The sequence below is a fragment of the Pagrus pagrus genome, assembly GCF_965226575.1.
Source record: "Pagrus pagrus genome assembly, chromosome: 12".
Lineage (NCBI taxonomy): Eukaryota > Metazoa > Chordata > Actinopteri > Spariformes > Sparidae > Pagrus > Pagrus pagrus.
Genome location: NC_140196.1, coordinates 30,164,633 through 30,171,468, shown reverse-complemented (window position 1 = coordinate 30,171,468; position 6,836 = coordinate 30,164,633). Strand labels below are relative to the sequence as shown.

Here is a 6,836-nt window from a genome sequence, read left to right as displayed (position 1 = left end):
CCCAGTATAGATACACAGCACACAGTGTAAACACACAGATCACAGTATAATTACACAGTTCACAGTATAAATACACAGCACACAGTATAAATACACAGCACACAGTATAAATGCGCTGTACGCAGTATAAATACAAAGCACACAGTAAGCACACAGCATAAATACACAGTTCACAGTATAACTACACAGCACACACAGTATACATACACAGATAACAGTATAAATACACAGATCACAGTATAAATACACAGCACACAGTGTAATTACACAGATCACAGTATAAATACACAGTACACAGTATAAATACACCGATCACAGTATAAATAAACAGTTTACAGTATCAATACACAGTACGCAGTATAAATAAACAGTTTACAGTATCAATACACAGTACGCAGTATAAATACACAGTACACATGATAAATACGCAGCACACAGTAGAAGTACACAGTAGACAGTATAAATTACACAGTACACAGTATAAATACATAGTACACAGAATAAATACACAGCTCACAATATAAATACACAGTACACTGTATAAATACACTGTAGGCAGTATAAATACACAGTTCATGGTATAAATACACAGATCACAGAGCAAATACACAGATCACAGTATAAATACACAGCACACAGTATAAATACACAGCACACAGTATAATACACAGTACACATTATAAATACACAGCTCACAATATAAATACACAGTACGCAGTATAAATACACAGATCACAGTATAAATACACAGTTCACAGTATAAATACACAGTACTCATTATAAATACACAGCTCACAATATAAATACACAGTACGCGGTATAAATACATTGTAGGCAGCATAAATACACAGATCACAGTACAAATACACAGTTCACAGTATAAATACACAGATCACAGTATAAATACACAGTTCATAGTATAAATACACAGCACGCAGTATAAATACACAGTTTTTTTTTTCCATTCCATCTTCTTCCACTTATCCGGGGTCAGAGGTGTCAAGTAACGAAGTACAAATACTTTGTTACCTTACTTAAGTAGAAATTTTGGGTATCTATACTTTACTGGAGTAATTATTTTTCAGCCGACTTTTTACTTCTCCTTACATTTTCACGCAATTATCTGTTCTTTCTACTCCTTACATTTTGAAAATAGCCTCGTTATTCATGAAATTTTGCTGCGCCTCTGATGCGCCTCGCAGTATTGGCGAACCGAACCAGTGTGAACGGATAAGCCGGCGGCATGGAGCGGGGGCGTGTCGGTCTGGTGTTCACTGTCTGATAACTGTACAGATCCTTCACTCAACAAAATACAGATAAATGTCCCACAAAGCACGTTACCATACAACGTCTAAAACATCAACGTTATGACCATACAACAGTAACGTAGTAACTGCTTGTGTCTTTGGCAACTTATATGAGGAAGGCGTCTGTCCCCGGCAAAAAACTTTAACTCGCCAACTGTTTGTCGCGGTGAAGACTTCAATGAACTTTCCCCCATAAACAGCCTCCCTCCCCGCACGTGATAGAGTCAGACAGTGTCCCGTTTACTGATGCTGATTATGTAATTAAGAGAAAAACGTAACTTTGTCATTTTCCAGGATGTTTGGTGCGTCAGGATCCCAATCACAACACATTATAACAGCATCCATATGATTATAAACAGTCAGCAGGTACATGTTTAGATTAACAGGGGGACACCAGACATCATCATGACGCGTACCGTCACGCCTCTTTTGGAGCCGCGGTGCCGGCTCTCTGTGTGAATTACACTCTTTTACACTCTTTTTTGGATGTACTAAAAACTGTTTTTCTAATGTAACGTTAACTTGATATTGGTATTAAAAAATGTTTTAATACTTAATCCATATCTTATTATAAATTAGGGTGTTATGGTATCAATCTGAAATAGTTCACGAACGAACCAATTCTTTTGAACGGCTTGTTAACATGAACAATGGGAACCGAGTCGCAGCTGGGAACCGTTTTTTTTTTTTATATATCACTGTGTGTTTCATGCAGATGCACACAAAAGCTCCTCCTTTGCTCCTCCCCTGAGTGGGACAGAGACCAGGAGGGGAAAAGTTACATGGGGAGGAGCGCAGCCCAGCTGAACGGTGCTTATTAGATCTGCAAATGTAGCATGACGCCACCTGAGTTGTGCACGCTGCCTTTGCGTAAAAAAAATCAGTCAAATGAGCCAGTTTTTTGAACAGCTCTTTGAAAGGAATGGCTCACCAATCTCCGGCTCCCCTCAAAGAGCCATAAATCCCATCTCTAATCTGAAAGGTAAAACCATCAAATTTTACTCAATGGCCTTTGTGCCCTGTCATGTGGCCTTGGCGCCCCCCCCCCCAAAAAAAAAGAAAAAGTGAAGGCCAAATGGCCTTGCCCCTAAAATGACGAAATTCCAAGCCCCTATTGGTTTGTACGCGATCCATTGCCCCTGCACATGACACAAATCACATCACACTCCAGCAAGGACATAGCAGACTTTATGTATGTAGCCTAGTACGAAGATGTCCGTGCCAGTGACTCAAGAGAACTCGAGCAAAATGTCACAAATGTTAATGCTCAGTAGTACACATATATGGTTCTTTAATGTATTTGCATTGTACTAAAATGCGTTCATTTTCAATGGCATTTCAAGGCATATATGAGGCTGAAACAGGTAGTCTAGTGCATCCAAAATTTTTCAACATTAACATTTTAATATAACATTATAGTTATCATGGCCTTTAGAAAAATGTTTTTTTGGGGAGGTGGGGTAGTGCACTATAGGCCCCTGTGGTGCGGCCTAAGCTTTTGTCCTTAATGGCATTTTTTCCCCTTACATTACTTTTACTTTTATACTTTAAAGCAACACTAGGTAGCTTTTCGACCTTAAAATGATATTTCTAAACTCAGTTAAGTGGTAGAATAACGGTTAATAGGGTGAACGGTGACGCCTCTGCAGCCTGAGGGGGGGTCGCGCTGGCAGAAACCACAGTGTGTAACTTCCCAGAGCGGGTAGCGACATACCTGACGTAAAGAAGTCTAGTGCGACCTGCTTTACGGCGCGTTTATTCGTAGGTGGATTTAGCCAGCAGCTACTTGGATTTTTTGTAAACCAACGCCACGGCCAAGCCAGCTAAAAAAGCCAAGAAGGTATTGTCTGAGGAGGCGAAGAAAAGAAAAAGAGAAAGTGATATAACATGAGCCGGACATGGATAAATATTGGACCAGCTTACGCTCGGTGGTGCGAGCTGAAAGAACTGACGGCGACCTAGCCTAGATGCTATTGGATTTGTAAGTCATATATTACATATATACATATTTATTATCTTACCGACTTTTACTTTGAGTTGATTTGTTGTGATTGTAGTGGTATGAGGCATTACTGCCATATCACCTTAGTTTTGCTGCACCACCGCCCCTCTGGCTTATTAGCCAATCGTTGTTCATACCGAGGGGATAAAAGTAGGCCGTGTCCCTCCTCCTGACCTCTCGCTTCCTGCCTCTTCGGCCCGCCCACTTCCGGGTCGTTGTACTCGCCGCTAGCATCGGAGCACAGGTAGGCGCACATTGCTATGCTGTTTGTGTACATTAGTCCGTGTTTCATGTAAGTTACAACCGTGATCCCTTAATAGATCCGGCGTCTCCACCGCGGTCGTGGCGATTATCTGGGGCTGTTAACCGCTGTCAACTAGAGCATTGGTGAGTTAAGACGTGCTTCTGTCATTCACTGCTGTAGCCAGGTGCTAAGCTCCCTTTCCGCTCCTCTCCCTTTAACAGTCTGCTGGTCTTGGGCTGCATGGTGGCTGTCTTCCCCCGCTGTGCATGTTTTCTTCCGCTCCTCTCCCTCTTTGGATGGGACGCCAATACGCCCGGACAGATAACCGGAGTTATGGATGCTAACGCTAATTAAGCTAAGTAAGCGCAGCTGTGCAATCACTGCTACTGGGCCACTGCTACGCTGCTACTGCTGCTTTGCTGCTGTTCGGCCATTGCTACGCTGCTACTGCTGCTTCACCGCTGTTCTGCCACTGTACTGTTGCTGCCGCTGCTTTGCTGCTGCTGCTTTGCTGCCGCTGCTTTGCTGCCACCGCTCTGACGGCTTGGTGTGGGTCCGGTCGGCCGCCCTCGGTCAGCCTGCTTCCTGCTACTGGCCACATACTGCTGCTACCTGTGGCGCTGCTTCGGCGTGTATGTGTGTACGTGTGTGTGTGTGTGTGTGTGTGTGTGTATGTTTTAAAGGCAATCTGCTGAGGTTTGGTGGTGTTTATTTGTTTATCTTCGGTTTAATGGTTGAATTTCTGTTGGTAATTTCCTAGTAGTTGGGTGGTTTTCTTTGGGCTAATTAATTTGTTTATTATTTGGGAGTGTCTTGTATTTCGGTTTGGGGAGGGAATTTCCCAAGAAGTATTTGAACTCCCCAGTTATTTGTGTTAAGACTGATTTAATTATTCTTAAGTTGATATCTCTGGCCAGAGACTCTTTGATTTCTGTTGCGTGATTGATTTATAATTAATTTAATTTAACACTTTTCATTTATTTATTGATCCTTTATATTCTGTTGGCACATTATGAAATATTGTTTGGTTCTCCATAATTGTGGGCCCTCCTAATTGTGTTTCTCCTCTTCCCCTAGTGCTGAAGGCCGACGGTGTTGGTGGTGGTGGTTCCCCTGGGTGGTGGTGGTCCCTTGTGTGCTGTGTGATCCCTGTTCAAGATTTTGTTTGTTACAAGTCACATTTTTGCTGTATGAGTGGGGTGCTCTCCTTTTTCTTTTGGATGTCACTTCCCTGCCTAACCCCTCCTCCAGCCGGTAAGCCTCAGCCTGAAACCCCCCCTTTTAAGTTGGGCTCCTTTTCTCTTTTGTTTACAGTACCAAACTAGTGCCAGTGTTTGTTCATTTAATAATAAAATTTTGTATGAAAATCAGTGAACCATGTCTCCTGCTCTCCCTGAGTGAACCAATCTGCGTGTCCTTTTACAATAGTTAGTAGTAGTTATCTTTAGTACGGGTCCTTGGGCCCTAACCCAAGGTGGCGTTGTCGGTCTGGAGTACATTACTTAGTAATAACCCTCGTGTTGCCACATTATGTTGTGTTCATTGGGGCTCTATTTGTCCACAGTTTATAACCGTAATAAAGCCGGGAGATAAGCTAATGCTGTCCGTTTCAATAGCTTGCACGTTTTCATGTAGTGACTGTAAACGATGACTAACTTACTAAAACACTATGAACGTCTTGTCTTGTAAAGTTGCAGATTCCTTAGTTCATGCTGATAATCAACATAATTGTTGAACAGTGTGGTCGGGAGGTAACGTCAGGCTATTGTTGTTATCGGTAACGTTAGCATGATACTTAGCTACTGTTGCCGTCCCAAGTTGGTTGTAGTTATTGCACCAAACACAACGTCAGCTTGCACGTTTTCATGTAGTGACTGTAGACGATGACTAACTGACTAAAACACTATGAACGTCTTGTCTTGAAAAGTTGCGGATTCCTTAGTTCATGCAGATAATCAACGTAATAGTTGAACAGTGTGATCGGGAGGTAACGTTAGCATGCTACTTAGCTACTATTGTACCGAGTTGGTTGTAGTTATTACGCCGAACACAACGTCAGCTTGCAAGTTTTCATGTAGTGACTGTAGACGATGACTAGCTTACTAAAACACTATGAACGTCTTGTCTTGAAAAGTTGCGGATTCCTTAGTTCATGCAGATAATCAACGTAATTGTTGAACAGTGTGATCGGGATCGGGAGGTAACGTTAGCATGCTACTTACTGTTGTCATACTGAGTTGGTTGTAGTTATTACGCCGAACACAACGTCAACTTGCGATTGTACTTAGTAACTCCCGAAAACGTGGATATATTTTCAGACGTTACTAAACACATTCACGCCCAAGCGTAGTGTTTTGGAAGTAACTTAGTCAGTGCAATCACTACAACCAACTCGGTATGAGAATAATTCTAGCATGCTAATGTGCTGTGCAGCCTATATGCTAACAAACTACCAACTGCTATCTCTGAATCTAGCTTGTTGTTGGCACTTGGTTGAGGTTTTTTCAGACGATTTCAAGATTCGCTGGCTCTGTCAACAAATTCACGTGTATTCATTTTCCCCAGGGATGCTCATACAGGGACAGTATTTACGACTCTAGTAACAGATAATTGCGCTTCTCAACCAGCCGGGGGTAGTAATGAGTCCAAACTACCTAGTGTTGCTTTAAGTAGTTTTGAAACCAGTACCTTTACACTTTTACTTGAGTAAAAAGCTTGAGTTGATACTTCAACTTCTACAGAAGTATTTTTATACCCTAGTATCTATACTTCTACCTGAGTAATGAATATGAATACTTTTGACACCTCTGTCCGGGGTCGGGTCACGGTGGCAGCAGGCTCAGTAGGGAGCTCCAGACCTCCTTCTCCCCAACAACACTTTCCAGCTCCTCCGGGAGGATCCCGAGGTGTTCCCAGGCCAGATGAGATATGTAATCTCTCCAGCAGGTTCTGGGTCTGCCCCGGGGTCTCCTCCCAGTTGGACGTACCTGGAAAACCTCAAAGGGGAGGCGCCCAGAGGGCATACTGATCAGACGGCTCCTCTCGACACGAAGGAGCAGCGGCTCTACTCCGAGCTCCCTCCAGATGTCCAAGCTCCTCACCCTATCCCTAAGGCTGAGCCCAGCCACCCTATGGAGGAAACTCATTTCGGCCGCTTGTATCCGCGATCTCATTATTTCGGTCACTACCCACAGCTCGTGACCATAAGTGAGGATTGGAACATAGATGGACCGGTAAATCGAGAGCTTCGCCTTACGGCTCAGCTCCCTCTTCACCACGACGG

At 43.1% G+C, this 6,836-nt stretch overlaps 1 long non-coding RNA gene across 1 annotated transcript; it reads left to right on the top strand.

The window, feature by feature from the left end:
• The first annotated feature begins 3,746 nt into the window (after positions 1-3,746).
• On the top strand, positions 3,747-4,928 carry LOC311266562. The gene is made up of 2 exons (XR_014623732.1): positions 3,747-3,912; positions 4,631-4,928. It is a non-coding gene; the product is annotated as an uncharacterized lncRNA (long non-coding RNA).
• Positions 4,929-6,836: the final 1,908 nt, after the last annotated feature.